We start from the raw sequence: 27,411 nt of genomic DNA on the forward strand, positions 1-27,411 counted from the left end.
AAACAATGTGATTTTTTGATTTTGGATCTCTCAATGTTAAAATTAACCTACCCTTATTTATAGACTGTTCATGTCTTTGTCAGTAGGCAAACTTACAAAAACAGCAAGGGATCAAATACTTATTTCCCCCACTGTATATATATAATTTTACACCCATGAACACTTGGGGAGCTTAGGAACTTCTCAAAGTGAAGGTCTATAATAGCAGTATCTGCTACCAAAGGACTTTTATACAATTAGAGATGGCTAAGAAGTCAAATTTGTAATACAATTAGGAAAATAGTAGTAGGATAGTAGGATTTGTCTTCCCCCTTAATTTTTTAATTTTTTATTTTGTGGACAATCAGTCTGCAAAAAGGGCTTGTGAAAAGGCACCTTGATTGTAACGGATTCATGATCTATTGTCACGCCAGGTGTGGGAAAGACTTAGTGCAACACAAAGGGAAGAGGGAAAAGGAGCCCAGACTCTAGGGAAAGGGGGTAGTGGAGACCTCCTAGGCTGATCTAGTGTCACCCTGTCTCCACTAACGTCTCTGTATTGACTCTTCACCAATCGCCGCACACGAACCTCACCCTGTCTTTCTCTGGCGTTGGGCCCTGGCTAGGGAAGGGAGGGGGATGAGCGCTAGTTGATCCCCACTGACCACTAAAGACAACAAGGGGAAACAAACAAGGGAAGATAGCTTAGCTGTTAGTTGACTTCAGAGATTTTAACACCCGTCTTCCTAGCTCCAGAGAGGATGAAGTAAGGCACTTGCTCCGAGCCTTCTCAAAGAGTAATGTGAGTGTGAGTATTGCTGGCACCTTCCTCTAGCAGACAGCAGGTATTTATACACCCAGGCCAGGGTGTTAATTAGCCAGAGGAAGGTAGCAGCTGGGTCTTAGAGAGAGCCTCTAAGAAGGTATCTGTAATGCCAAACGTAGAGATCTCTTGTAACCAACTACAGGGCGACTGTCTGTCACTTCTGACACACCCATTACATCTATCTGTAAAAATAAAAGATAGCATATGAGCCAAGAAACCTGATATGTGATACAGCCCTTAATCAGCTTTTTTTTTTACCCCTTTGTCTGGAATATACTTTTGTAAGTTCTGTTACTTTTATCTTGCCAGAACCTGTTGCTCTTGATATTTTCTTTTGTAAGTGAAAAAGTTAATACAGTCTAGAAGAATATTTCCTCTTTTGAATTTAATTTCCAACAACTGCAGTAATGCTCAAAACAATATATAGAAAATGAAGATAGATGTGTTATTTTACACCCATGAGTTCCCTGGGAGCTTAGGAACTACTCAAATAGAATGTCAGTATTTACATTAGCTGTTACTCAAGATGAAAATAACATCTGTCTAGGACATTTATACAACTTGAGATTGCTGAGGAGCCCTTTACTTAATGCAATGAGAGAAAAAGTTTCCTTTTTGGATCTGCTTTAGATAAAATTATTTGCTGATCTTCTTAGACCTGCTGTTAGTTTTATCTTGGCAGAAACTATCAGCGAGAGATTTATTTTGCATATGAAAAAGTTGATGCGTTGTGGTGAAAGATTTTCTACTTTAAACCTTTTTAGTTATTTGTGTGGCGGATGTAGTGTTCAAAACAATATGTAGAGCATAGAGATGGGCAATTTTACACCAATGAATATTTGGAGAGCTTAGGAACTACTCCAATAGAAAGCACTTAATATCATTAACTGTAACGTATTACCGTATTTTTCGGACTATAAGACGCACCGACCATAAGAAGCATCTAGGTTTTAGAGGAGGAAAATAGAAAAAAAAATGTAAGCAAAAAATGTGGTCATGATGCCCTGTTAAGGGGGAGGGGGTTTGCTGCTGACACTTTTATAGGGTTAATATCCCCCTTCCTGGTAAATATGGCCTCCTCCTTCCTGTTATATGTGGCCCTCATCCCCATACTGATATGCATGGCACCCCTCATCCCTCATCCTGGTATGTATGGCACCCCTCATCCTGGTATGTATGGTACCCCTCATCCCTCTTCCTGGTATGTATGGCACCCCTCATCCCTCTTCCTGGTATGTATGGCCCCCCTAATCCCTTTTCCTGGCATGTATGGAACCCCTAATCCCTCTTCCTGGTATGTATTGCCCCCCTAATCCCTTTTCCTGGCATGTATGGAACCCCTAATCCCTCTTCCTGGTATGTATGGCACTCCTAATCCCTCTTCCTGGTATGTATGGCACCCTTCATACCTCTTCCTGGTATGTATGGAACCCCTCATCCCTCTTCCTGGTGTGTATGGCACCCTTCATCCCTCATCCTGGAATGTATGGCCCCCTTTATCCCTCTTCTTGATATGCTTGGCACCCCTCCATCCTGGCATGCTTGACACCCCTCATCCTGGTATGTATGGTCCCCCTCATCCCTCTTCCTGGTATGCTTGGCACCCCACCATCCTGGCATGCTTGGCACCCCTATTCCTGGTATGTATGGCCCCCCTCCATCCCTCTTCCTGGTATGCTTGGCACCCCTCCATCCTGGCATGCTTGGCACCGCTCTTCCTGGTATGTATGACCCCCCTCCATCCCTCTTCCTGGTATGCTTGGCACCCCTCCATCCTGGCATGCTTGGCACCGCTCTTCCTGGTATGTATGACCCCCCTCCATCCCTCTTCCTGGTATGCTTGGCACCCCTGATCCCCATCACGCTGCACACAAAAAAATATACAATTATACTCACCTTCTCTCTGCTTCAGCGCTGCGTCCCTCCCTGCTGCCGACAGGGATCTCACTGTGTGAGTAGTGCATGGCTTAAACGCTATGCGCCCTCACACTGAGATGCTGTGCTGGAAAAGTCACTGCTCCCCAAGCCAAGACTGTGTACGTGGGGAGCAGTGACCATTCATTCTCCTTAATAGCGCTCACACTGTACCCGCAGCGCGGCTCCTGCTGCGGCCGGCGGTCACGTGTGTCCGCTATTAAAGACCATGAATATTCACTACAACCCACTCCCATGGGTTGTAGTGAATATTCATGGTCTTTAATAGCGGGCACACAGACCATGAATATCCTTACCTTTCATTTAATATTGATTCCTTTTCACGGGTGCTTGGTTTTGACTATGGTAATTATTATCACTGGTATATGGTTTGCAGGCTTTTTGGGGGCAATTTATTGACCTCCCTATTGCCTTTATATGCCATAGCCTCGCTATAGAGGGGATTTAGGTCAATTGTAAATAATGCCATTCCCTCATTTATTAGATGTATTCTCTCTGGAATATTTTAATGGGTTAACTTTAGCTTCCAACTTTATCTGCTTGTGATGTGAGAATACAGATCTAAACTGATAATCCTAAGAATCCTTTGCAAACATTTCCATCAGATGAAAGATCAGCGAGAATTGTCTTGTCTGATTATCGTCAGGAGCCCACGCTGTATCAGCTGTCAGCCTCCGAGAGCAGATCTATTACAATAGGGCAATTATTGGGATAGGAGATTATTCTGTCCTGTTTATCTCATACTGGAGGAAGCAAATGGTTGAAGATGAACGTAAGTGGATTTCTGGGTAGAATTCTCCTTTTTTTCTGGGTCTCGTCCTATTCACCTCTCCATTGGTGATGAATGCTGGTGGCTGCACGATTCCTGGGAGCTCCGACGAGCATCACAACAAGCAGCCTCGTCCCTTTCCCTCTATCCACAAGACTATGGCTAACAGTGGGTTAAAGGGGATGTCCAGACACTTACAAAATGTACAAGAAGAGCAAACTCTCAGAACACCATGAAATAATAAATGACTCTCCCCTTATCGATCCCCCCCCCAACACTCCCACCCAATTACTTTATTGGTCGCCTGCTGGTCTTTCTAATTCCTGCTTGGTCTAGACAGACATGTGATCGACAAGTCAGTATTCCAGCCAGTGATTGGCTGTAGCAGTCACGTGTGCGTCCGGGCTAAGCAGGAAATTCAGAGACCAGTGGAGGACCCTGATAGTGTTGGGACTGGATCAGTGGTGGATCAGTTGGGTGTTTTTATTACTTTATCGTTTATTATTTTACAGCATTATAAGAATTCTTTACATTAATTTTTTAAGTTGTTGGATATCCTCTCTTAATGCAGCTGCACTCAGTTCCAAGTATTCCCCCGCAGCGGCCTTTGTGGCTGGTAGGAACGAAGGACGGGTTCACAGGTTTGACTTTACCTGGAATATCTGTTTAAAGTTTTTTTGTTGTTTTTTGCAATGTAAATCTCTTTGGAGGCAGTATACAGAATTTGTGTCTGTTCTGGTGGTAACAAACAATTCTGCAATTTGACAACAGAAATACAGAAATCCTCCCACTTATCCAGTACATATACAATATTAGCTATGAGATTGCCGCAGGCGTCCAGAATGTAATATCATCCGCGTTATTGTCAGCGCATCTGCTGGAATTGGAGACATAAATCAGGACGGCTGCTTTACTGTGGAGTCCGCTTATCTGGTCACTTGTCTGACTGCATTAGTGACCTTTTTACTGCCTTCATCTGCCCAGTTGTGTGTTTTTCCTTTTATTTTTTGCCCTTTAATGCAGCTGGTCCCTTATCAGAAGCCAGAACTCCCCGTGCATACGGCTTGTACAGCTGCATTATCGTGCGTCACTCAATTTCTAAAGCGTTATGATAGCTAAACAATTTCTGCAATCTAATATACTAGTTATGGGGGATCGCCTGTCCTCTGAGACGTGATGATCTCATAAGACCTGGTGTCATAATGACTTGTACTACTGACGCATAACTGGCGGCCGACTAATCAAGACCAAGCAGTAATGCCAGTGATAGGGATGCAGCATTGTACAGAATGAATCATAGAATCCTAGAATGTTAGAGTTGGACAGGACCTCCAGGATCATCGTGTCCAATTCCCGGCTCCATGCAGGAGCCACTAAACCATGTCACATTATCACTTACACACGTGGTCAAAATTGTTGGTGCCCCTCGTTTAATGAAAGAAAAACCCACAATGGTCACAGAAATAACTTGAATCTGACAAAAGTTATAATAAATTAAAAATCTATGAAAATGAACAAATGAAGGTCAGACATTGCTAAAAAAATTAAACTCGTGAAAGAGGCCTGGACAGAAATGATGGACCCCTGAAAATAATATGACAAAAGGAACGTGTTAAATCAAGTTGTGTCCCCTAATTAGCATCACAGGTGTCTATAATCTTGTAATCAGTCAGTGGCCTGTATATAGGACTACAGATACTCACTGTGCTGTATATAGGACTACAGATACTCACTGTGCTGTATATAGAGCTACAGATACTCACTGTGCTGTATATAGGGCTACAGATACTCACTGTGCTGTATATAGAGCTACAGATACTCACTGTGCTGTATATAGGGCTACAGATACTCACTGTGCTGTATATAGGACTACAGATACTCACTGTGCCTGTATATAGGACTACAGATACTCACTGTGCCTGTATATAGAGCTACAGATACTCACTGTGCTGTATATAGAGCTACAGATACTCACTGTGCTGTATATAGGGCTACAGATACTCACTGTGCTGTATATAGGACTACAGATACTCACTGTGCTGTATATAGAGCTACAGATACTCACTGTGCCTGTATATAGAGCTACAGATACTCACTGTGCTGTATATAGAGCTACAGATACTCACTGTGCTGTATATAGGACTACAGATACTCACTGTGCTGTATATAGGACTACAGATACTCACTGTGCTGTATATAGGGCTACAGATACTCACTGTGCCTGTATATAGAGCTACAGATACTCACTGTGCCTGTATATAGAGCTACAGATACTCACTGTGCCTGTATATAGAGCTACAGATACTCACTGTGCTGTATATAGAGCTACAGATACTCACTGTGCCTGTATATAGGACTACAGATACTCACTGTGCTGTATACAGGGCTACAGATACTCACTGTGCTGTATATAGAGCTACAGATACTCACTGTGCTGTATATAGAGCTACAGATACTCACTGTGCTGTATATAGGGCTACAGATACTCACTGTGCTGTATATAGAGCAACAGATACTCACTGTGCTGTATATAGAGCTACAGATACTCACTGTGCTGTATATAGAGCTACAGATACTCACTGTGCCTGTATATAGAGCTACAGATACTCACTGTGCTGTATATAGGACTACAGATGCTCACTGTGCTGTATATAGAGCTACAGATACTCACTGTGCCTGTATATAGAGCTAGAGATACTCACTGTGCTGTATATAGGACTACAGATACTCACTGTGCTGTATATAGGACTACAGATACTCACTGTGCTGTATATAGAGCTACAGATACTCACTGTGCTGTATATAGGACTACAGATACTCACTGTGCTGTATATAGAGCTACAGATACTCACTGTGCCTGTATATAGAGCTACAGATACTCACTGTGCTGTATATAGGGCTACAGATACTCACTGTGCTGTATATAGGACTACAGATACTCATTGTGCTGTATATAGGACTACAGATACTCACTGTGCTGTATATAGAGCTACAGATACTCACTGTGCCTGTATATAGAGCTACAGATACTCACTGTGCCTGTATATAGAGCTACAGATACTCACTGTGCCTGTATATAGAGCTACAGATACTCACTGTGCTGTATATAGAGCTACAGATACTCACTGTGCTGTATATAGGGCTACAGATACTCACTGTGCCTGTATATAGGGCTACAGATACTCACTGTGCTGTATATAGGGCTACAGATACTCACTGTGCTGTATATAGAGCTACAGATACTCACTGTGCTGTATATAGGGCTACAGATACTCACTGTGCTGTATATAGGGTTACAGATACTCACTGTGCTGTATATAGAGCTACAGATACTCACTGTGCTGTATATAGGGCTACAGATACTCACTGTGCTGTATATAGGGTTACAGATACTCACTGTGCCTGTATATAGGGCTACAGATACTCACTGTGCTGTATATAGGGTTACAGATACTCACTGTGCTGTATATAGAGCTACAGATACTCACTGTGCTGTATATAGGGCTACAGATACTCACTGTGCCTGTATATAGGGCTACAGACACTCACTGTGCTGTATATAGGGCTACAGATACTCACTGTGCTGTATATAGGGCTACAGATACTCACTGTGCTGTATATAGGGTTACAGATACTCACTGTGCCTGTATATAGAGCTACATATACTCACTGTGCTGTATATAGGGTTACAGATACTCACTGTGCCTGTATATAGGACTACAGATACTCACTGTGCTGTATATAGAGCTACAGATACTCACTGTGCTGTATATAGGACTACAGATACTCACTGTGCTGTATATAGGACTACAGATACTCACTGTGCCTGTATATAGGACTACAGATACTCACTGTGCTGTATATAGAGCTACAGATACTCACTGTGCTGTATATAGGGCTACAGATACTCACTGTGCTGTATATAGGACTACAGATACTCACTGTGCCTGTATATAGGACTACAGATACTCACTGTGCTGTATATAGAGCTACAGATACTCACTGTGCTGTATATAGAGCTACAGATACTCACTGTGCTGTGTATAGAGCTACAGATACTCACTGTGCTGTATATAGGACTACAGATACTCACTGTGCTGTGTATAGAGCTACAGATACTCACTGTGCTGTATATAGGACTACAGATACTCACTGTGCTGTATATAGAGCTACAGATACTCACTGTGCTGTATATAGAGCTACAGATACTCACTGTGCTGTGTATAGAGCTACAGATACTCACTGTGCTGTATATAGGACTACAGATACTCACTGTGCCTGTATATAGGACTACAGATACTCACTGTGCTGTATATAGGACTACAGATACTCACTGTGCTGTATATAGGACTACAGATACTCACTGTGCTGTATATAGGGTTACAGATACTCACTGTGCCTGTATATAGAGCTACATATACTCACTGTGCTGTATATAGGGTTACAGATACTCACTGTGCCTGTATATAGGACTACAGATACTCACTGTGCTGTATATAGAGCTACAGATACTCACTGTGCTGTATATAGGGCTACAGATACTCACTGTGCTGTGTATAGAGCTACAGATACTCACTGTGCTGTATATAGGACTACAGATACTCACTGTGCCTGTATATAGAGCTACAGATACTCACTGTGCTGTATATAGAGCTACAGATACTCACTGTGCTGTATATAGAGCTACAGATACTCACTGTGCTGTATATAGGACTACAGATACTCACTGTGCTGTATATAGGACTACAGATACTCACTGTGCCTGTATATAGGGCTACAGATACTCACTGTGCTGTATATAGAGCTACAGATACTCACTGTGCTGTATATAGAGCTACAGATACTCACTGTGCTGTATATAGGACTACAGATACTCACTGTGCTGTATATAGGACTACAGATACTCACTGTGCTGTATATAGGGCTACAGATACTCACTGTGCTGTATATAGAGCTACAGATACTCACTGTGCTGTATATAGAGCTACAGATACTCACTGTGCTGTATATAGGGCTACAGATACTCACTGTGCTGTATATAGGGTTACAGATACTCACTGTGCCTGTATATAGGACTACAGATACTCACTGTGCTGTATATAGGGTTACAGATACTCACTGTGCCTGTATATAGGACTACAGATACTCACTGTGCTGTATATAGAGCTACAGATACTTACTGTGCTGTATATAGAGCTACAGATACTCACTGTGCTGTATATAGGGCTACAGATACTCACTGTGCTGTATATAGGGTTACAGATACTCACTGTGCCTGTATATAGGACTACAGATACTCACTGTGCTGTATATAGGACTACAGATACTCACTGTGCCTGTATATAGGGCTACAGATACTCACTGTGCCGTATATAGAGCTACAGATACTCACTGTGCTGTATATAGAGCTACAGATACTCACTGTGCTGTATATAGAGCTACAGATACTCACTGTGCTGTATATAGGACTACAGATACTCACTGTGCTGTATATAGGGCTACAGATACTCACTGTGCCTGTATATAGAGCTACAGATACTCACTGTGCTGTATATAGGACTACAGATACTCACTGTGCTGTATATAGAGCTACAGATACTCACTGTGCTGTATATAGAGCTACAGATCCTCACTGTGCTGTATATAGAGCTACAGATACTCACTGTGCTGTATATAGAGCTACAGATACTCACTGTGCTGTATATAGGACTACAGATACTCACTGTGCTGTATATAGGACTACAGATACTCACTGTGCTGTATATAGGACTACAGATACTCACTGTGCTGTATATAGAGCTACAGATACTCACTGTGCCTGTATATAGAGCTACAGATACTCACTGTGCTGTATATAGGGCTACAGATACTCACTGTGCTGTATATAGGGCTACAGATACTCACTGTGCTGTATATAGAGCTACAGATACTCACTGTGCCTGTATATAGGGCTACAGATACTCACTGTGCTGTATATAAAGCTACAGATACTCACTGTGCTGTATATAGGGCTACAGATACTCACTGTGCTGTATATAGGGCTACAGATACTCACTGTGCTGTATATAGAGCTACAGATACTCACTGTGCCTGTATATAGAGCTACAGATACTCACTGTGCTGTATATAGAACTACAGATACTCACTGTGCTGTATATAGAACTACAGATACTCCCTGTGCCTGTATATAGAGCTACAGATACTCACTGTGCTGTATATAGAGCTACAGATACTCACTGTGCCTGTATATAGGGCTACAGATACTCACTGTGCCTGTATATAGAGCTACAGATACTCACTGTGCCTGTATATAGAGCTACAGATACTCACTGTGCCTGTATATAGAGCTACAGATACTCACTGTGCCTGTATATAGGGCTACAGATACTCACTGTGCTGTATATAGAACTACAGATACTCCCTGTGCCTGTATATAGAGCTACAGATACTCACTGTGCTGTATATAGGGCTACAGATACTCACTGTGCCTGTATATAGGGCTACAGATACTCACTGTGCCTGTATATAGAGCTACAGATACTCACTGTGCCTGTATATAGAGCTACAGATACTCACTGTGCTGTATATAGAGCTACAGATACTCACCGTGGGGCAGGGGGGGGGGGACTACCCCCCCCCCAGATGGAGGCACGCAAGCCGCACACCAGGGCCGGCGTCAGCACCCGGGAAAATGCCGGGGCCCTGAGCAGGCGGGGGGGCCCCTCACCGTCAGCACCCGTTCCCCCCCCGCTTACTCAGGGCCCCGGCACAATACTTACCCCTCCCCTTGCCTCCGCAGCAGCTCCTGCTTCCTCCGCGGCTGCTGCACTGTGACGTCTCAGGTCAGAGGGCGCAGTGACGTCTTTACACCGCGCTCTCTCCTGAGCAGTCACAGCGCAGAGCGGGATGAGGCCGGCGACGCTGGAGTCCGGAGCAGCGGCAGCAGGTGAGATGTGAGGTGAGTATTTGATTTTTTTTTTTTATTATATGGAGGCCTGTGGCAATATAAGGGAGGGGGGTGAGGTGGGGGGTTGTGACATCCTGCATGGGGCATTATAAGGGGGGGGGTGTGACATCCTGCATCGGGCATTATAAGGGAGGGGGGGTGTGACATCCTGCATGGGGCATTATAAGGGGGGGGTGACATCCTTCATGGGGCATTATAAGGGAGGGGGGTGTGACATCCTGCATGGGGCATTATAAGCGCGGGGGGTGTGTGACATCCTGCATGGGGCATTATAAGGGAGGAGGAGGTGTGTGACATCCTGCATGGGGCATTATAAGGGGGTGGGGGGGTGACATCCTGCATGGGGCATTATAAGGGGGGTGTGTGTGACATCCTGCATGGGGCATTATAAGGGAGGGGGTGTGTGACATTCTGCGTGGGGCAATATAAAGGGGGGTGACATCCTGCATGGGGCATTATAGGGGGGGTGACATCCTGCATGGGGCATTATAAGGGAGGGGGGGGTGATATCCTGCATGGGGCATTATAAGGTGGGGGTGACATCCTGCATGGGGCATTATAAGGGGGGTGACATCCTGCATGGGGCATTATAAGGGGGGGGGTGGCATCCTGCATGGGGTATTATAAGGAGGGGGTGACATCCTGCATGGGGCATTATAAGGGGGGGTGACATCCTGCATGGGGCATTATAAGGGAGTGGGGGTGTGACATCCTGCATGGGGCATTATAAGGAAGGGGGGGTGTCATCCTGCATGGGGCATTATAAGGTGTGGTGACATCCTACATGGGGTATTATATAGGGGGGAACAGCCTGCATGGGTCATTATGTGGGGGGAACAGCGTGCGTGGGGCATTATGTGGGGGGAACAGCCTGCATGGAGCGTTATATGGGGGCCAGTATTCTGTATGGAGCGTTATATGGGGGCCAGTATTCTGTATGGAGCGTTATATGGGGGCCAGTATTCTGTATGGAGTGTTATATGGGGGCCAGTATCCTGCATGGAGCGTTATATGGGGGCCAGTATCCTGCATGGAGCGTTATATGGGGGCCAGTATCCTGCATGGAGCGTTATATGGGGGCCAGTATCCTGTATGGAGTGTTATATGGGGGCCACTATCCTGCTTGGAGTGTTATATGGGGGCCAGTATCCTGTATGGAGTGTTATATGGGGGCCAGTATCCTGTATGGAGCGTTATATGGGGGCCAGTATTCTGTATGGAGCGTTATATGGGGGCCAGTATTCTGTATCGAGCGTTATATGGGGGCCAGTATTCTGTATGGAGCATTATATGGGGGCCAGTATCCTGTATGGAGCGCTATATGGGAGTCAGTATTCTGTATGGAGCGTTATATGGGGGCCAGTATTCTGTATTAAGCGTTATATGGGGGCCAGTATCCTGCATGGAGCGTTATATGGGGGCCAGTATCCTGCCTGGAGCGTTATATGGGGGCCAGTATTCTGTATGGAGCGTTATATGGGAGCCAGTATTCTGTATGGAGCGTTATATGGGGGCCAGTATCCTGTATGGAGCGTTATATGGGGGCCAGTATCCTGTATGGAGCGTTATATGGGGGCCAGTATCCTGTATGGGGCATTTTATGGCGGCCAGTATACTGTGTGGAGCGATTAGCCGGATTCTGAGCTATTGTGGAATTTACAATAGATATCACTCATGTAATGTAAGAAGTGAAATCTTTGAATTGTACTATCTATATATTTCTCTTCGGCATCTGTCACCATGGCTTGCCCCCCCCCCCCTAGTTTTGATCCTGGGTAAGCCCATGATACTCACTGTGCTGTTTAGTGACATGGTGTGTACCACACTCAACATGGACCAGAGGAAGCAAAGGAAAGAGTTGTCTCAGGAGATTAGAAAGAAAATTATAGATAAGCATGTTAAAGGTAAAGGTTATCAGATCATCTCCAAGCAGCTTGATGTTCCTGTGACTACAGTTGCACTTATTATTCAGAAATGTAAGATCCATGGGACTGTAGCCAACCGCCCTGGACGTGGCCAAAGGAGGAAAATTGATGACAAATCAAAGAGACGGATAATACGAATGGTGACGAAAGAGCCCAGGATAACTTCTAAAGAGATTAAAGGTGAACTTCAAGCCCAAGGAACATCAGTGTCAGATCGCACCACCCGTCGTTGTTTGATCCAAAGTGGACTTCATGGGAGATGACCAAGGAGAACACCATTGTTGAAAAAAATCATAAAAAAGACAGACTGGAATTTGCCAAGCTACATGTTGACAAGCCACAAAGCTTCTGGGAGAATGTCCTATGGACAGATGAGACAAAAATGGAAGTTTTTGGCAAGGCACATCAGCTCTATGTTCACACATGGAAAATGAGGCATATCAAGAAAAGAACACTGTCCCTACTGTGAAACATGGTGGAGGCTCTGTTATGTTCTGGGGCTGCTTTGCTGCACCTGGCACAGGGTGTCTTGAATCTGTGCAGGGTACAATGAAATCTCAAGACTATCAAGGGATTCTAGAGAGAAATGTGCTGCCCAGTGTCAGAAAGCTTGGTCTCAGTCGCAGGTCATGGGTCTTGCAACAGGATAATGATCCAAAACACACAGCTAAAAACACCCAAGAATGGCTAAGAGGAAAACATTGGACTATTCTGAAGTGGCTTCTATGAGCCTTGACCTAAATCCTATTGAGCATCTTTGGAAAGAGCTGAAACATTCTGGAAAAGGCAACCTTCAACCACGAGACAACTGGAGCAGTTTACTCATGAGGAGCGGCCAAAATACCTGTGGAGAGGTGCAGAAGTCTCATTGACAGTTACAGGAATCGTGTGATTGCAGTGATCGCCTCAAAAGGTCGTTCAACAAAATATTAAGTTAAGAAGAAGAAGAAGAAGAATCATCATTTCTGTCCAGGCCGATTTCATGAGGTTAATTTTTTTTTTAAATTCTGTGGAAGCAGAAAAGCAATGTCTGACTTTCATTTGTTCATTTTCATAGATTTTTAATTTATTATTACTTTTGTCAGATTCAAGTTATTTCTGTGACCATTGTGGGTTTTTCTTTCATTAAACGAGGGGTACAAACAATTTTGACCACGTGTGTAGGTTCACCAATTGTTTTTTTTGGCAAACATTTTTTTTTTTCAAGATGCTAAGTGATTTAGATTTTTTTACTGCCTGTAACCACCACTAGGGGGAGCTTGAGAGCTGATTGCATACAGATTTACTGCTGAATTGAATGGGAGCTGTAGAATTCTGCAGGCAGCAGGTTCTCGCTCACTGCAGCTATATACAAAGTTGCAGTTAGAGTTTGTAGGAAGTAAAAATACATTTCATAAAAGTCACATTTTTGGGGTTTAGCAGGAGGACAACCCCTTTTGATTTCATAACAGAGAATTAATTTTTGCACTAGATCAGAAGTGAGCTTTGTTATGTCCTGAGATGCTTCCAATAGGTTGTGCCATAAATATGACTGCTCAGTTCATAAGATAAGCTGACCCTTATACAGTTATATGAAAAAGTTTGGGCACCCCTATTAATCTTAAGCTTAATGTTTTATAAAAATTGGTGTTTTTGCAGCAGCTATTTCAGTTTGATATATGTAATAACTGTTGGACACAGTAATGTTTCTGCCTTAAAATGAGGTTTATTGTACTAACAGAAAATGTGCAATCTGCATTCAAACAAAATTTGACAGGTGCATAAGTATGGGCACCTCACCAGAAAAGTGACATTAATATTTAGTAGATCCTCCTTTTGCAAAAATAACAGCCTCTAGTCGCTTCCTGTAGCTTTTAATGAGTTCCTGGATCCTGGATGAAGGTATTTTTGACCATTCCTCTTTACAAAACAATTCCAGTTCAGTTAAGTTTGATGGTCGCCGAGCATGGACAGCCCTCTTCAAATGATCCCACAGATGTTCAATGATATTCAGGTCTGGGGACTGGGATGGCCATTCCAGAACATTGTGATTGTTCCTCTGCATGAATGCCTGAGTAGATTTGGAGCGGTGTTTTGGATCATTGTCTTGCTGAAAGATCCATCCCCTGCGTAACTTCAACTTTGTCACTAATTCTTGAACATTATTGTCAAGAATCTGCTGATACTGAGTGGAATCCATGCGTCCCTCAACTTTAACAAGATTCCCGGTGCCGGCATTGGCCACACCGCCCCAAAGCATCATGGAACCTCCACCAAATTTTACTGTGGGTAGCAAGTGTTTTTCTTGGAATGCTGTGTTTTTTTGCCGCCATGCATAACGCCTTTTTGTATGACCAAACAACTCAATCTTGGTTTCATCAGTCTACAGGACCTTCTTCCAAAAAGAAATTGGCTTCTACAAATGTGCTTTTGCATACCTCAGCCGACTCTGTTTGTGGCGTGCTTGCAGAAATGGCTTCTTTCGCATCACTCTCCCATACAGCTTCCCCTTGTGCAAACTGCGTTGTATAGTTGACCGATGCACAGTGACACCATCTGCAGCAAGTTGATGCTGCAGCTCTCTGGAGGTGGTCTGAGGATTGTGCTTGACTGATCTCACCATTCTTCTTTTCTGCCTTTCTGATGTTTTTCTTGGCCTGCCACTTCTGGCCTTAACAAGAACTGTCCCTGTGTTCTTCCATTTCCTTACTATGTTCCTCACAGTGGAAACTGACAGGTTAAATCTCTGAGACAGCTTTTTGTATCCTTCCCCTGAACAACTATGTTGAATAATCTTTGTTTTCAGATCATTTGACAATTGTTTTGAGGAGCCCATGATGCCACTCTTCAGAGGAGATTCAAACAGGAGAACAACTTGCAAGTGGCCACTTTAAGTAGCTTTTCTCATGATTGCATACACCTGGCTATGAAGTTCAAAGCTCAATGAGGTTACAAAACCAAAAAAAGTGCTTTAGTAAGTCAGTAAAAAGTAGGTAGAGTATTTTAAACAAGAAAATGATAAGGGTGCCCATACTTATGCACCTGTCAAATTTTGTTTGAATGCAGATTGCACATTTTCTGTTAGTACAATAAACCTCATTTCAAGGCAGAAACATTACTGTGTCCAACAGTTATTACATAGATCAAACTGAAATAGCTGTTGCAAAAACACCAATTTTTATAAAACATTAAGCTTAAGATTAATAGGGGTGCCCAAACTTTTTCATATAACTGTATGTGACAAAGAAGGGGGCTGGCTTGAATTTTAAAATAAGCCCTCCTCCCACCTCCTGTCACAGCTCATGCATATGGGGGCCAGGTTAGCTTATCAAATGAGCTGTCAGCCAGACATGTTCACACACTGCAATGAGGACGTGCCAACATGGTAAACCCTCTCCTGTGCCTGTGGAGTGGACTAACTGTACTGAACCACTTCACTAAAAGTACCAAACCCACACTAGTATCCTAAGCTTTCACTATAAAGCTTATATGAATATCAAAATCAATAAATCTGTACAGAAACAGATAAAAATATATTTGTATTATTGACATTGATTAAAAACAATTGACATAAAATCAGACGCATAAAATAACAAAACAACCAGGTGAGCACTGACACCGCATTCCTGGATATATGAGCAAAATAATAAAAAATAATTAATATCTTAAGCATTGAAGCCGGATATTCATAAAAAGAAAATATCAAAGAGCCCAAGGTCATCAATGATTAGTGAAAAAGGAGGAGGGTGTCACATATGCTAAAGTATATGCACAGTGGTATCCATAAGACACCACTTATAAGAAATGCACCCAACGCGCGTTTCGCATCAAACTTCGTCACGGGGGAGCTAATGTTATTTTTATAGCATTGATGACCTCAGGCTTTTTGATTTATTCTTTTATGAGTATCCAGCTTCAATGCTCAGATATTAATTACTTATTCTTTATTGTTTTGCTTTTACTTCTAGGAGTGCAGTGTCGGCTCTCACCTAATTGTTGCGGTGTTTTATATGTCTGATTTTGTGTCTATCAATTGTTTTTAATCATTGTCAACAATATAGATATATTTTAGCATTTTTTTTGAGCTTTGCGCATTTTTTGTATAGATATCTCCTCATTAAAAGGAAGAATTTTTTTTCTATCCAGTTCCCTAGATAGCAGAAGAGATTTGACCCCTGGTCCGCTTAACATTGACCTGTCCGTGCCGCCCATGAACGGTTTGGGTCCCTGAGACAGATAATTGGCCATTGTAGATTGTTCTGGAACGGACTAATTCTCCCGAGCGGCTTCTGCGCTGCAGCTCAGGGGTGACTGCCTCCTGGCTGAGGACTTTTCTGAACATTACAAGATGGGGATTACGCTGCTTTTTCTCTTTTTGTCCTTTCTGTGAGTTTTTCTTGTTATCCGCTTTTGGTGGTGGAGCGGCATTGTGTTTGCATTGTGCTCGCCTCCCCCTCGTCCCCGCTTCAACCACAGGTAGTGATCTCGTGAAAACTGTCCTGTGTCTTTTTACAGGCAGCACGCTGACAGTCTACAGTCCCTCCACCCCCGCTCCGTACTGTTCCTGAAAATTATTATAATACAATAAAAAAGTCTTTCTCTCATTAATAACTGATCCTTAAAGTCATTTATGAAATTAGAATAAAGGCTCAGCACACTCTTTTTTTTTTTTTTTCTAGATATGGCGCCACTCTTGTCAAATGGCTGTGTCAGGTATTGCATCCAAATCCTTGTAAGGTGACTGGAGCTGAGCTGCAATACCAGACACGACCTATGGACAAGAGTGGAGCTGTTTTTCCTATAGTTTTATGTTGGTACCCTTTCGTCTATTATATTGCATTTAGAATATCTCCACACGTTGCACGGGCGTTGCATTTTTTTTACGTACACTACCAATTCACATTTAAACCACTTGATTTTGCTCCAGTTTTTTTTTTTCAAAATTGTGGAAAATACTTTTTTTTTTTTCTTTTACTGCAGATTTGGAAAATTGCTAAAAAAAAAAATTATCGCAACGCGATCGCATCATGGGAACATATTCTTATGGCATTTTTTCCTGCATTTTTTTTTTTTTTAAATATGCGTAAAACCATCACATTTCTGAAAGTCGCAGCAAAAAAATAATATTTGTTTTCATTTGCTGCAATTTTACAAAGTCAAGGCAAAAAAAGCAGACAAAAGATAGTAAAAAAGCAGCGAGGATCCTGGATTAAATTGATTGTTTTTTATGTTTTTTTCTGTGTGTTTTTTGTTATGTTTTTCTTGCTTACACTCAATGGAGAAAAATGCTGAAATGCAATGTGTGAATAAGGTTTTAAAAACTCTGCTTTATTTTGCTGCTATTTTAAAATGCTGCATGGACGGGAAAAAAAACAAAGCCGAAATGCAACAAGTCAACAAGTGAAGATCTCTGCTTGCTGTTAATCAAAAGAAACCTTTATTGTTTTTATCCAAAAGTAGAAAACTTGTCTTATCGTAAGGCTAAGTGCACACAATGTCTTTTTCAAGAGGCTTTTGCCCAGAATCCACCTTGAAAGTACGGCAGAAGGGCCTCATAAAATACACATAATGCGCAGCAAAGCCGAAACCACCATTGGGCGCGTGTCCTGCCTTACGTCACGTCTTTTAACCACTTCTTGGATCGGAAACCCTGAAGATGTTAGATAAAGTGACCTTGCAATTCTTGAAAGTCCAGTGTAAAAAGATGCCGGCCGCTGCAAAAACACTGGCGAAGATGTTGAAGGAAAATGAGTGGCGGTGGTTTCCTACAGCGGCTTCACCTTAAAAAATCTGGCCGGTGCGCCTGCGTCTGAAATACGCCGTATACACATATGCATATTCCACTCAACTGAGGGTTTGTTAAATTGTAACTGCTTAGGCAATCATTTATTAATTAAACAAATGAGCGGCACGAATCAATGGCCAGACAATATTCTAGGAAGTGATCCTAGATGTCACGCCAGGTGTTAGTGCAACACAGAGGGAAAAGGGAAAGGGAGCCCAGACACTAGGGAAAGGGGGAAGTGGAGACCTCCTAATCTGGTGTAGTGTCACCCTGTCTCAATTACCGTCCCTATATTGCCTCTTCAGCAATCGCTGCACGCATGCCTTGCCCTACTCTCCCTGGCTTATGGCTACGGCTAGGGATGGGAGGAGATGAGCACTAGTCAACATCCACTAAATACTTTAGACAACAAGGGTAGACAAAACAGGGGGAAATAGCTTAGCTTTAGATGAACTCCAAATAAGCACACGGCCTCAAGCTCCAGAGAGGATGAAGTGCTACTCCTGCTAAGCCTCACAAGCAGAAATGAATATAGCCGGCAACTCCCTCTCAGACACACCAGGTATATACACACCCAGGCCAGAGAGCTATCTAGACAGAGGGAGGTAGCCGCTAGGTTTTAAAGACAGCCTCTCATCTTAGAAGCTGTCTGCAATGCCAAAAGTAGAGATCTCCTGCAACCCACTGCAGGGCGACTGTCTGTCACCTCTGATACAACCCTGACACTAGAAGTATAATGGAAGCTTTATATACTGTGGTGTCCACATTAGTTATAGTAAGAATTTTGGCTTTAAGAAAATAAAAGAAATATGCACGCACTAACTGGACATATTTGCCTTGGGCTACGTTCACACAACCGTATGTTTAGTCTGGATGCTTTCCTTGGGAAAAAAAACCTGACAGCACTCGGACCAATGTTATTCAATAGACGACCTTTTTTCATGGCTGCATAACAATAATGGCAGCACGCACTTAGTGTCTCCATATTTTGGATGATTTGCGCCCATTCTGAGTGTGAACAAAAAAATCAGAATACATTTGGAAAACCATTGCGTTCGTTCCCACATGGCGTATACTCTGCAGATTTACTGGATCAATTTGGAGCATGTTAGAGAAGTAACAAAGTGAATGAGACAAATCCACAGCAACAATGTGTAGAGCGAACTGGGAAATCTGCAACAAAGTCTGATGGAATCCTGCAGATTCTGATACAAACGTCAAGTGGATCTGCAGTGGAAGAATGAGTGCGTGTGACTGTGGATTTCGGCACAGAATCTGCTGCATTTTACAAGTATAGCACATTATGAGTGAGATTTCAGGAAAGAAAAAAAATCCACAGAATAATTTCACCAGCGCTGTGGAAATAAACCCACCGTATGTCACTGTAGTGTAAAGGGGGCGACGTGCGGCAAAACCTCATTTTCAACAACAAACTCTTCAATACTACTGACTGCTGCAGTATTTCTACTCCGCAGCTTAAATCAAAGTCTGGTGGGAACGGGACCTTAATGTCCTGAACACACAATTAATAAAACAACGAAAATGTATAAATGGAATTTTCTGAGACTGAGGTTTGTATTATAACAGGAGACCGGGATCTGGAGACAATCTGACGCGCCCCCTGGGCCGTGTTCAGGGGATACCCGGAGCCGGATCCGGATAGGGGTAGTAGTCCTTGTGGCGGTGACCCGGTCCGTGCCCAGGGTGTCAAACTCAGTGGCAGTCTATGGCAGTAGATGTTAGAACGACTACGCCACCCGTTGAATGCAGCTTTGGAGCCGCCGCTGCAGGGCAGACCGCTGAGGCTGGTGGTGAGATTGTGCAGCGTGGTGGTATAACCCCCAACGGGAGGGGTATGGCCTCAGGGCAGCCGACGTGGATGATGGGGGTAGCAGGAACCACTCGGAGACGGTACGGTGCAGTTCAGGGTCTTTACTGGTAATAAAGATAGACCCTCCCGGAGTACTGGCTAGTGATTGGGGCCTGGTCAGTCCTTGAGCAGATGGGATCTCCCCTGGCCAGGCGGAGTTGTAGGCCTCCCAAACTATCTGTACTCTTCTGGCTACCTTGCTTGAGGCGGGTATAAGTAGCCCACGTCCCTGAGTGTACCCTGTGGTGCTCACCCGTATGGCCGGTGACTCGGGGCCTTCTAATAGCTTCCGCTCCACGACGGCGGTGCTGGTCCCATGCGTGTGACCGTGCCTTCGGGCTTCTTGGCCAGAGGACCTGAAATCCCCTGCCTGACGGATTCTGCTGCTGGGTAGGAGTTAGTCCCCACAGCCTCGGACTCCGGGTCCGGTAAGAAATCTTCTCAGTCAGGGCGAGCTCTGCAGCTGCCAGCCCCTGACTCTTTGTAACACTGCTCCCACAGAGCTCCTGTTGTTTCTTCCTATGCTGCTTCTCTGTCTCTACTTCTGTCCTTCTTCTACTCCAGGCTCAGGCCCCAGGACAGGGCCTGCCTGTGGAGCAGAGCCCATAGAGCAGCTCTGCTCCCTGTCTTCTCCTCTCTGAAACTCTCTAACCCTGCCTCAGCCCCAGGTTTATATAGGGGAAGTTCTTCCCCTCCCAAGACTGGGCAGGAGGTGTGGCATGCACAGGATCCCTGACCAAAGGACCTCCCACCTGCTCTCAGACATAACATTACATTACTGTGGAAACCAGACCCCTGGGGTGCCACATTCCCCCCTAGTAAAATTTAGTACTCCGGGACTAAACATATTTTAGAAAAACATAACAAGATATAACAATAACAATACAATAAAGAAACACATAAAGGTGGTCACGGCATGTCCGTAACCGGGTGCAGTCTTTGAAGAAAGCAAGGTGTCCATTTCACCAAAACAGGGAGACGTAACCAGGTAGGGGTCTGTCCTACCCCGAGTCCTTAACAGTCTCTAGTCCATCCTGGGTTACGCTCCAACTATGTACAAGGATTCCCGGTAAATCCACCAAGGATTCCTAAAAATAACTGGAAACACAAAATTATACACAAGCAACAATACACAGATAAACATAAATAAAACAATTTATACACTTCAAATCCTCCAGCGTGCGGGTAACTGGCCCCTAGTGGCCCTAGTGGACCTACGGAGCTGACTGCCTGGCCCTGAACTACAGGGTGTAGGAGCTGTCAAGGGTAAACTGGGCAGCTGTCTACCGGCTCTTTGTCTCACTAGGGGTACGGCAGGCTCACTATAAGCAGAGGGTTGATCCTCCTGTTCTGCTTGTGTGGAGTCTTCTGCCTCCTGGACCGGCTGTTCTTCCAGCTCTACCTGTTGCTCCGTAGGTGCTTGGGATGCTGGTTGGAGGAAGGTGAGTACGGGTACCACAACTGCACCATTGACTTGAGTCCAAGACCGAGGGAAGTCCCCGAGCACAGTACTAACCATATCTTCCCTTTCCTCTACGGGTCGATGGTCTTCTTGTTCCTCTTCAGGGTTCCTCAGTTGTTCGGGACACTTCTTCAGGTGGTCCCGGGATACAATGGCTGTAGTTTCCCCTCCGTCTTTACTGATGGTACAAACCTTCGGGTTCTCGTGGCTTGAGGGCAGTACGGTGTACGGGTCCTTCTCCCACTGGTCGTCCAACTTGTGGAGCCGTCTCTTCCTCTTCAAGACCTGCTCTCCGGGTACCAGGGGAACAGCGGGAGCATACTGGTTGTAAGTTTTCTCTTGTCTTTCCCTAGCCTGACAGAGACTTCGCTCCACGCTCTCCTGTACTCTCCGGTACTGCTGCTGCCTCTCTGTGTCCCAGTCTGCTTCTGGTGAAGTGTCCTCGGGTGTCAGGACTCCCATTTCCAGGTCAACAGGTAACTTACCAGGTCTTGCCCTCATTAGGTAAGCCGGGGTACAGTTGGTGGAACCTACCGGGATGTGGTTGTATAGGTCCACCAGATCGGGCAGCTTCTCAGGCCACAGACTGCGTTCTTCCAGGGGCAACGTTTTCAGAAGATCCATTACCACCTGGTTCATTTTCTCACAAAGTCCATTAGTTTGCGGATGATAGGGTGTCGTCCTTATCTTCCGGCAGCCATACAGAGTGCAGAATTCTTGGAAGACCTCCGCTTCAAAGGCAGGTCCCTGGTCTGTCAACACTTGGTCCCGGGTACCCGTGTGGACGGCAGAAATGCTGCTGGAAGGCTCTCGCTGCTGTTCGAGCTGTTAAGTCCTTGACGGGGACGACAACCAAGAACCGGGAGTAGTGATCCACGATGGTTAGTGCGTAGACGTAGCCACTTCTGCTTGGGGTCAGTTTTACATGATCCAAGGCTACCAGTTCCAACGGCTGCCGGGTGACGATGGACTGCAGGGGAGTCTTCTGGCTGGCACGATCCTTCCTTCTTAGGTTGCACGGGCCACAGTCTCTGCACCACTTCTCAATGGTTCCCCTCATGCCTACCCAGTGGAATCGCTCGCGCAGCAGGAACTCCAGCTTCTTCCACCCGAAGTGTCCAGCTCCGTCGTGGTATGCCTCCATCACCATGGCTGCGTCTCTTCGTGGCACCACTACTTGCCAGAGTAGTTCATGCGTCCGGGAGTTAACCATTCTGCGGCACAACTTCCCCTTGTAAAGGAACAGTCGACTCCTCTCCGCCCATAGTTGTTTGGCTTCCTCCGGAGCGTCTGGTTCAAGGCAAGCCTCCGGGCGAGTCAGCATCTCCTTCACCAGTCGGACGGCAGGGTCGCTGTCTTGCGTTTCCGCCCAGTTGTAGTGAGGTAAGGGGTTCAACGTAGCAGCCTGCTTACTCCTTACCCGGTGGGAGTACTGGATAGTCCCATGACGGTGGAACGCAGGGAGTTCAACTTCTTCCAGTCCCTCCGGATCTTCTCCTTCGTCCGGCAGGTTGGGCATCCTGGACAGGGCGTCCGCGTTGGTATTGGAGCGTCCGGCCCGGTATTTGATTGTGAACTCGTAGTTGGACAGACGGGCCATCCACCTCTGCTCCAGGGCACCGAGTCTTGCCGTGTCCAGGTGTGTCAACGGGTTGTTATCCGTGTACACGGTGAACCGGGAAGAAGCGAGGTAATGCTTAAAGCGCTCGGTGACTGCCCATACTACGGCCAGGAACTCTAGCTTAAATGAGCTGTAATTCTCGGGATTCCTTTCGGTGGGTCGCAGCTTTCGGCTGGCGTAGGCGATTACTCGTTCCTTCCCCTGCTGGATCTGGGACAGTACGGCTCCTAGCCCGATGTTACTGGCGTCGGTGTAGAGGATAAGGGGCTGGCTATAATCCGGGTACGCCAGGATTTCGTCCCCCGTGAGGGCCATCTTCAGCTGGCGGAAGGACTCTTCTTCCAGCTCCTCCCATTTGAAGGGCGGCTTCTGGTTCTTGGCCTTCCGGGACTGGCCTATCAGGAGGTCCTGCATAGGTGCTGCCTTTTTGGTGAAACCGGGAATAAACCTTCGGTAGTAGCCTACCAACCCGAGGAACTGCCGCACTTCTTTTACGCTGGAGGGGCTTGGCCATTCCTTAATTGCGGTGATCTTATCAGGGTCGGGAGCCACTCCGTCAGCGCTCACCACGTGTCCCAGGTACTGCACCTTTGGCTTCAGGAGGTGACACTTGGAGGGTTTCACCTTTAGGCCGTAACTCGCCAGAGCTTCGAACACTTCCGCCAGGTGTTTCAGGTGGTCCTCATACGTCTTGGAATATACGATGACATCGTCCAGGTACAACAGGACCGTCTCGAAGTTTCTGTGGCCCAGACAACACTCCATTAGTCGTTGGAAGGTTCCTGGTGCGTTGCAGAGTCCGAACGGCATGCAGGTGAACTCGCTAAGTCCCATCGGGGTGGTGAATGCGGTCTTCTCCCGGTCCGCCTCTGCTACAGGAACCTGCCAGTACCCGCTAGTGAGATCCAAGGTAGAGAAGAAGTTAGCAGATCTTAAAGCAGCCAATGACTCCTCTATCCTTGGTAAGGGGTACGCATCCTTGTGTGTGATATGGTTGATTTTCCGGTAATCTACACACATCCTCATGGTGTTGTCTTTTTTTCTGACTAAGACTAGTGGAGCTGCCCAGGGGCTACAGCTATCCCTGATCACCCCAGCCTCCTTCATGTCTCTAAGCATCCCCTTGGCATGTTGGTAGTGTGCAGGGGGTACGGGTCGATACCTCTCTTTTATGGGAGGATGGTCTCCCGTGGGGATGTGGTGTTCTACCCCCTTGACTCGCCCGAAGTCTAACGGGTGTTTACTAAACACTCTCTCGTACTCTTGAACCACCCGATAGACTCCCTGTTTCTGATGTGAGGGAGTGGAGTCAGTACCCAAATGTAGTTGCTGACACCAGTCCTCCTTTGTTTTCTTAGAGCCATTACCTTCCTCCGGGTGAGATGGAGGCAAGGGTTCCACAGATTGTATAGCATTTTGGTTAATGGTATATAATTTGGCTAGTGTGGCATACCGGGGCAGGTACACTTCCCTCTTCCCGATATTGATTATGCGAACGGGCACCCTCCCATGGCGTACATTAACCACCCCCCGTGCTGTCAAGATGGTGGGCCTACTGTCTGAGTAAACTGGTTCTACCATTGCCTGGTAATCTCTACCTCTCAGACCAATAGCTGCCCGGCACCAAATCATCATTTCACTTTTTGGGGGCATGGCAATAGGAAAAGGGTCACACATTCTTACGCTACCAATCTCACCGCCGGAGAGTTCCACCTGTTGCCGTCGCATCAGTGCCCGGATCTCTTTCTGGAGCACCCGCTGCTCGCCGGAGCTGGCGTTCTTGGCAACCTGCTGTAAAAGGAAAATCACCTCTGCAAGACAATTTTCAATTACATTAGTTCCTAGAGTTATTTTTGGGTGACTCTCATGTTTGTCAATATCTACAATGATCAGTCCCTGTGCTGCCAGTTCGACTCTACCGATTTTGATGGTCACCTCTTTAAATCCGATCTGTGGCACGGGCTGGCCATTGCTGGCGATGATACTCAAGTCGTCGTCAGGGTAGCGGGTAATATCCGAGTCATTCCAGTACTGCTTAAAGAGCACGTACGGGATGGTGGTGACCTGTGACCCGGTGTCCAGTAGGGCACTCATGGGAATGCCATCCAGTACCACAGGCAAGACTGGACGTCCTGCCACATATCTGTCGCGCCAGTTCGATGGGCCTGGTGATCTTTTTCCTGGGGGTTGGCCCTCTACCCCAGGTTGTGCCCGTTTAAAGAACAGTACCTTGCCATATGTCCGGGTTGATTGCAGCGGCGGCAGATGGGTCGTCCGTCTTCGCTGTATCGGTCACTGGGTCTTCCTCTGGCCGGTGGGGTCCTCCTTGGTCGACGCCACGGGATGTCCTCCGGTCCGGATGCCAGCTGGATCTTCCCTGGGGTGGAAACCTGTAAAGACTGCACAGTTCGGGTTAGCGCAGCAACACTCTTAGCTAGCTCTTGGACCTGATGGTGTAGGTCTGGAGCCGCGTCATTGTCCAAAGCCTGCGGGGGTTGAGGCAGTGAAGCTCTCCTCCGTATCCGACATCTTCCTCCCCCCTAGTGGACCGTGGCCTACCTTGCGATGATCCTGTTCCGTAGGCCGCGGCTCCCACAGGCCCTGCCGACAAGGGCGCCGCCTCCTGGTGGTAAGTGATAGCTGGGCGCCTGTGGGTCACAACGCCACCCGGTGCCGGTTCTCGGAGCACCCGGATGGCTCTGTCCTTGAACTGTGCAAAGCCCAGATGGGGATCCTGTAAGGCCATCGCCCGCAACTGGGTTCGGTGGGCATTACAATATAGTCCCTCTATAAATTGTTCGGTCAAGAGCCTGTCCTCGTTTCCCACTCCATCAGGGTCGGTCTGCTTAATGGCCCTCAGGGCCTCTTGTAGGTTTAGTGCATAGTCCCTTATACTCTCATGCGCTCGCTGCTTGCACCCGTAGAATCTAAGCTTAATCTCGGCTGAGGTGCGGGTATCAAAGGTGTCCTTCAGCCGGGTTAGTATCCCTGCGACAGTCTTCCTCTCAGGTGGCCAGGATTTTACTTCCCTTTTGGCTGCCCCGGTTAGTTGGGCCACCAGGATGCTCACTTTTTGCTCTTCTGTGAGGGGGTACACCTGGAAGAGGCTATCCAGCTTTTCTCTAAAGTCATGCAGGGTATGTGACTCCCCTGAGTACTGGGGTAGCCAAGCTGCTCCCGGGATATAGGGCATGGTGAAGGGCATAACTGCAGCAGCGGTAGCGCTGGCGGGGGTTGAGGCAGTGAAGCTCTCCTCCGTATCCGACATCTTCCTCCCCCCTAGTGGACCGTGGCCTACCTTGCGATGATCCTGTTCCGTAGGCCGCGGCTCCGCAGTGGATCGTCAGGGTTGAGGACCTTCCGTCGCGCTCCTGTGACGTCGGCGTCTGCTGGGCTCCTTCCAGGACCTTACGCAACGTCCGGACGTGAGGCGGGGCTTCAGTTCTCGCGCGCTTTCGGAGTCCACGCCCCTCTTCTTCCCGCGCGGAGTCCTCAAGATGGCGTCCAACGGCGGGAAAACTCCACGGATGGCTGGAAGAAGGCTGAAGATGGCGCCGGATGGCGGGAATCTTCACAGATGGCGGGAAAACTTCACGGATGGTAAGTTTTAAAAGTCTCTTTTTCAGGCACGCAGTACCCGGTGGTTGCGGGCACGAAATCCTGCCGACTACGCCAAAGTTGACGCGCCCCCTGGGCCGTGTTCAGGGGATACCCGGAGCCGGATCCGGATAGGGGTAGTAGTCCTTGTGGCGGTGACCCGGTCCGTGCCCAGGGTGTCAAACTCAGTGGCAGTCTATGGCAGTAGATGTTAGAACGACTACGCCACCCGTTGAATGCAGCTTTGGAGCCGCCGCTGCAGGGCAGACCGCTGAGGCCGGTGGTGAGATTGTGCAGCGTGGTGGTATAACCCCCAACGGGAGGGGTATGGCCTCAGGGCAGCCGACGTGGATGATGGGGGTAGCAGGAACCACTCGGAGACGGTACGGTGCAGTTCAGGGTCTTTACTGGTAATAAAGATAGACCCTCCCGGAGTACTGGCTAGTGATTGGGGCCTGGTCAGTCCTTGAGCAGATGGGATCTCCCCTGGCCAGGCGGAGTTGTAGGCCTCCCAAACTATCTGTACTCTTCTGGCTACCTTGCTTGAGGCGGGTATAAGTAGCCCACGTCCCTGAGTGTACCCTGTGGTGCTCACCCGTATGGCCGGTGACTCGGGGCCTTCTAATAACTTCCGCTCCACGACGGCGGTGCTGGTCCCATGCGTGTGACCGTGCCTTCGGGCTTCTTGGCCAGAGG

The 27,411-nt window shown here is 46.4% G+C and overlaps 1 protein-coding gene across 2 annotated transcripts in view; it reads left to right on the plus strand.

Annotated features, from left to right (window-relative positions):
• Window positions 1-27,411, plus strand: part of AK5 (adenylate kinase 5) — a 277,032-nt gene that overhangs the window by 54,162 nt on the left and 195,459 nt on the right. The window lies entirely within an intron of this gene.

Source organism: Phyllobates terribilis, unplaced genomic scaffold (genome assembly GCF_046119375.1).
Source record: "Phyllobates terribilis strain yellow unplaced genomic scaffold, ASM4611937v1 Scaffold_8__6_contigs__length_399053987, whole genome shotgun sequence".
In the NCBI taxonomy this organism is placed as follows: domain Eukaryota; kingdom Metazoa; phylum Chordata; class Amphibia; order Anura; family Dendrobatidae; genus Phyllobates; species Phyllobates terribilis.